General features: G+C 39.6%; 1 pseudogene; it reads left to right on the top strand.

The window, feature by feature from the left end:
• Positions 1-808: 808 nt before the first annotated feature.
• On the top strand, positions 809-1,309 carry LOC100599183 (annotated as a pseudogene).
• The last annotated feature ends 4,919 nt before the right edge of the window (positions 1,310-6,228 follow it).

Raw genomic sequence — 6,228 nt, 5'->3', positions numbered from 1 at the left:
TTTGGGAGGCTGAGGCAGGCGGATCACGAGGTCAGGAGATCAAGACCATCCTGGCTAACACGGTGAAACCCCGTCTCTACTAAAAATACAAAAAATTAGCCGGGCGTGGTGGCAGGCACCTGTAGTCCCAGCTACTCAGGAGGCTGAGGCAGGAGAATGGTGTGAACCCGGGAGGCAGAGCTTGCAGTGAGCCCAGATGGCGCTGCTGCGCTCTAGCCTGGGCGACAGAGCGAGACTCCATCTCAAAAAAAAAAAAGTGACACAACTGAAAATCATAAAATGCTCACATCAATAATACATTCATACAAATATAACTTTAAAGAAGATTAAGCTTATCAACCAAAATTAGGACTGATAACATATTAGATTTTTATAAGTTTATGTAGATTTTGAAACAAGTATATAGATAACATGCCCCTGAATGTAACTGAAAGACGATTTAGCATCACTTAATATTTGACAATGTTTTCCCCTTACACTTCACTAAATAAGACTAATCATTTAGCAAGACATATGTTCTTGACATATGGGCCCAACTGGAAAATTTCAAAGTTAATTATAGATCAGAAAATCTTCATTTTAGAGCCAAGAGATCCATTTGCATGTGTGGAGAAGCAGTGGCACCAGCGCAGTGGTGCGAGACACTCTCACCCCCTCAGGAGACTTAGGGACGCACTGCCTCTGTCACCTGCTCAGCTCCCCGCCCAGGCAAGGAGGCCATCTTGTGGGGTTGAGTGTCTTGAGCTGAGGGTAGCAACTATGACTGAGTTGCTATTGGTGATAACAAAAGCCTCAGCAGGTGGGGAAGATGAAAGGTAGCTGGATGGAGCTGGCAGATGGGACACCACACAATATTAAACAGTTGAAGAGACTGAATCAGGTTATCTTTTCAGTCAGCTACAATGGTAAGTTCTACAAGGATGTGATGGAGGTGGTAAACGATCAAAACTTGCCTGTTCCAGTGATGTTCCTGTAGGTGCAGTGTACTCTAGGGTGGCTCATTCACAGAATCAGAAAAGACTTTACATCATCACACTTGGATATCTGACACCTTACCAAAGGCTAGGAATAGGAACTACAATGTTAAATCATGTCTTAAACATGTGAAAAAGATAGCACTTTTGACATCTATCTGCATGTCCAGATCAGCAATGAGATGGCAATTGACTTCTTCAGGAAGTTTGGCTTTGAGATTATGGAACCCAAGAACTAATATAAAACCATAAAGCCTGCAGATGCTCATGTACTGCAGAAAAACCTCAAATTGTCTTCTGGTCAGAATGCAGATGTGGAAAAGACAGACAACTGAACAAATTACCTTCTCAGAAGGAGAAAGAAGGAAAACTGAAGGCAATAATAACCTGAAAATCACATGCAGTGAGATATAGCAAAAATTAAACTTCTGAAATATGAATCTAAAATACTTTAAGAGGAAAAATCTACCTATAGAAGTAACATTATCATTTTAAATAAAAAAATACAGCATTTCCAATCAGAAATAAGGAAAATTAATTGGATCTCAGAAAGAAATTTGGCAGAAATCATTTGCAGTTTAGAAGATGACTGTTACAGAAACAGATTTCAAAATTAAAAATCAAAACTTTTGCAATTTTATTAAAAGCAAACCAACATTTCAATAAAACCATATTGTTTTACCATAAGGGACAAAGATTTAGTTTTATATTAGCTTATTTTAATACTAAATAACTTAGAAATATGCTTATACATTTAGTTATAGAGAACTTGATTACAGACAAAATTTCTTTTATAAATTCCTCTTTAAAATTGTTTTCATGATTTATTCAGACCATTGTTGACATGTTTAGAAGTTTAATTTTGTCCTATGTTTGCTCCTTTTAAAATAAGCATTTTACTTTAGCACAAAAATTATCACACAAGATTTTTTTTCTACAAAATTTTTTAACTTTCTTTGCCAAAAATACATTTTCATACCCATAACTTTTGTCACGTCTCTCTCATCTATTTACTAGTTTTTTTATCTTGTTTTAATTTTCTTCCTAAATCTATTTGTTGAAATAATCTTTAAACAACCTCTGAATTACACAATATTATTTTTAAAAGAACATTTTTTAGGTTTGTAAATAGTTTTCTATCAAAAAATCTTGTTTTTAATACATTTTCTATACAGAATTATATTGATTTTGATTGTTGTTATTTTATTTTTTAATTTTATTTTATGTTTTTTGAGACAGAGTCTCGCTCTGTTACCCAGACTGGAGTGCGGTGATGCGATCTTGACTCGCAGCAGCCTCTGCCTACCAAGTTCAAGTGATTCTCCTGTCTCAGCCTCCTGAGTAGCTGGGATCACAGGCATGTGCCACCACGCCCAGCTAATTTTAGTATTTTTAGTAACAATGGGGTTTTTCCATGTTGGCCAGGCTGGTCTCTAACTCCTGACCTCAGGAGTTGGCCTCCCAAAGTGTTCGGATTACAGGCATGTGTCACTGTTTCTGGCCCAGAATTATATACACATTAATTAGAATTTTAGCTCTTAGTAACCTAATTTCTACCAAGCAGTGTTAAACCATCTGTCATTTATCAGTGTTTTATGGAATGGAAGCCATTTTATATATTTTGAAGCATGTTTTCCTATAGCATAATTTTTGTATGTACTGATAGACTCTAGTATATTTACTATTTCTATATAATTTAAGAAACCGTGAACAAATGTATTTTGTTCAACAATCAGTTTGATTTTTTAAAATTTGCAAATGACCCAGTTATTTAGTGAATATTTATTACTTAATTTAATATAACATAACTTTGCAATTTTAAATTACATGAAAAGTTTATTTGTAAACATTTATCTCATTTACATAAATTTTATTTAACTTTAACAGTTTACCTGTGTTATCTATGAGAATTGACATATTAAACAAAACTAGAATATTTTCAAATTATTTTCCTATCAATTATTATTATAGCCTGTGACTCTCAGGTGTTCACTTAAGAACTTTAATTATATGAATATTTTATCAATAATTGGAGGGAGCCAAGATGGCCGAATAGGAACAGCTCCGGTCTACAGCTCCCAGCGTGAGCGACGCAGATGCAGAAGATGGGTGATTTCTGCATTTGCATCTGAGGTACCAGGTTCATCTCACTAGGGAGTGCCAGACAGTGGGCGCAGGACAGCAGGTACAGCGCACCATGTATGAGCTGAAGCAGGGCGAGGCATTGCCTCACTTGGGAAGTCCAAGAGGTCAGGGAGTCCCCTTTCCTAGTCAAAGAAAGGGGTGACAGATGGCACCTGGAAAATCAGGTCACTCCCACCCTAATACTGCGCTTTTCCGACGGGCTTAAAAAACGGCACACCAGGAGATTATATTCCGCACCTGGCTTGGAGGGTCCTACGCCCACGGAGTCTCGCTGATTGCTAGCACAGCAGTCTGAGGTCAAACTGCAAGGTGGCAGCGAGGCTGGGGGAGGGGCACCCGCCATTGCTCAGGCTTGCTTAGGTAAACAAAGCAGCTGGGAAGCTCAAAATGGGTAGAGCCCACCACAGCTCAAAGAGGCCTACCTGCCTCTGTAGGTTCCACCTCTGGGGGCAGGACACAGACAAACAAAAAGACAGCAGTAACCTCTGTAGACTTAAATGTCCCTGTCTGACAGCTTTGAAGAGAGTAGTGGTTCTCCCAGCACGCAGCTGGAGATCTGAGAACGGGCAGGCTGCCTCCTCAAGTGGGTCCCTGACCCCCGAGCAGCCTAACTGGGAGGCACCCCCAAGTAGGGGCAGACTGACACCTCACACAGCCGGGTACTCCTCTGAGACAAAACTTCCAGAGGAACGATCTGGCAGCAGCATTCGCAGTTCACGAAAATCTGCTGTTCTGCAGCCTCCACTGCTGAGACTCAGGAAAACAGGGTCTGGAGTGGACCTCTAGCAAACTCCAACAGACCTGCAGCTGAGGGTCCTGTCTGGTAGGAGGAAAACTAACAAACAGAAAGGACATCCACATCAAAAACCCATCTGTACATCACCATCATCAAAGACCAAAAGTAGATAAAACCACAAAGATGGGGAAAAAACAGAGCAGAAAAACTGGAAATTCTAAAAAGCAGAGCGCCTCTCCTCCTCCAAAGGAACGCGGTTCCTGACCAGCAATGGGACAAAGCTGGACGGAGAAAGACTTTGGTGAGTTGAGAGAAGAAGGCTTCAGATGATCAAACTACTCCGAGCTACAAGAGGAAATTCAAACCAAAGGCAAAGAAGTTAAAAACTTTGAAAAAAATTTAGACGAATGTATAACTAGAATAACCAATACAGAGAAGTACTTAAAGGAGCTGATGGAGCTGAAAGCCAAGGCTCGAGAACTACGTGAAGAATGCAGAAGCCTCAAGAGCCGATGCAATCAACTGGAAGAAAGGGTATCAGTGATGGAAGATGAAATGAATGAAATGAAGCGAGAAGGGAAGTTTAGAGAAAAAAGAATAAGAAGAAACGAACAAAGCCTCCAAGAAATATGGGACTATGTGAAAAGACTAAATCTACGTCTGATTGGTGTACCTGAAAGTGATGGGGAGAATGGAACCAATTTGGAAAACACTCCGCAGGATATTATCCAGGAGAACTTCCCCAATCTAGCAAGGCAGGTCAACATTCAGATTCAGGAAATACAGAGAATGCCACAAAGGTACTCCTTGAGAAGAGCAACTCCAAGACACGTAATTGTCAGAATCACCAAAGTTGAAATGAAGGAAAAAATGTTAAGAGCAGCCAGAGAGAAAGGTCGGGTTACCCACAAAGGGAAGCCCATCAGACTAACAGCTGATCTCTCAGCAGAAACTCTACAAGTCAGAAGAGAGTGGGGGCCGATATTCAACATTCTTAAAGAAAATTTTCAACCCGGAATTTCATATCTGGCCAAACTAAGTTTCATAAGTGAAGGAGAAATAAAATCCTTTACAGACAAGCAAATGCTGAGAGATTTTGTCACCACCAGGCCTGCCCTAAAAGAGCTCCTGAAGGAAGCATTAAACATGGAAAGGAACAACCAGTACCAGCCACTGCAAAAGAATGTCAAATTGTAAAGATCATCAAGGCTAGGAAGAAACTGCATCAACTAACAAGCAAAATAACCAACTAACATAATAATGACAGGATCAAATTCACACATAACAATATTAACTTTAAATGTAAATGGACTAAATGCTCCAATCAAAAGACACAGACTGGCAAATTGGATAAAGAGTCAAGGCCCATCAGTGTGCTGTATTCAGGAAATCCATCTCACGTGCAAAGACACACATAGGCTCAAAATAAAAGGATGGAGGAAGATCTACCAAGCAAAAAGAAAACAAAAAAAGGCAAGGGTTGCAATCCTAGTCTCTGATTAAACAGACTTTAAACCAACAAAGATCAAAAGAGACAAAGAAGGCCATTACATCATGGTAAAGGGATCAATTCAACGAGAAGAGCTAACTTTCCTAAATATACATGCACCCAATACAGGAGCACCTAGATTCAGAAAGCAAGTCCTGAGTGACCTATGAAGAGACTTAGACTCCCACACAATAATAATGGGAGACTTTAACACCCCACTGTCAACATTAGACAGATCAACGAGACAGAAAGTTAACAAGGATACCCAGGAACTGAACTCAGCTCTGCACCAAGCTGACCTAATAGACATCTACAGAACTCTCCACCCCAAAACAACATAATGTACATTCTTTTCAGCACCACACCACACCTATTCCAAAATTGACCACATAGTTGGAAGTAAAGCTCTCCTCAACAAATGTAAAATAACAGAAATTATAACAAACTGTCTCTCAGACCACAGTGCAATCAAACTAGAACTCAGGATTAAGAAACTCACTCAAAACCACTCAACTACATGGAAACTGAACAACCTGCTCCTGAATGTCTACTGGGTACATAACGAAATGAAGGCAGAAATAAAGATGTTCTTTGAAACCAACGAGAACAAAGATACAACATACCAGAATCTCTGGGACACATCCAAAGCAGTGTGTAGAGGGAAATTTATAGCCCTAAATGCCCACAAGAGAAAGCAGGAAAGATCCAAAATTGACACCCTAACATCACAATTAAAAGAACTAGAAAAGCAAGAGCAAACACATTCAAAAGCGAGCAGAAGGCAAGAAATAACTAAAATCAGAGCAGAACTGAAGGAAATAGAGACACAAAAAACCCTTCAAAAGATTAATGAATCCAGGAGGTGGTTTTTTTGAAAAGATCAA

This window comes from Nomascus leucogenys, chromosome 4 (genome assembly GCF_006542625.1).
Source record: "Nomascus leucogenys isolate Asia chromosome 4, Asia_NLE_v1, whole genome shotgun sequence".
Taxonomy (NCBI): domain Eukaryota; kingdom Metazoa; phylum Chordata; class Mammalia; order Primates; family Hylobatidae; genus Nomascus; species Nomascus leucogenys.
Note: the sequence above shows the minus strand (reverse complement) of the source record. Positions and strands in the feature narration are given on the sequence as shown.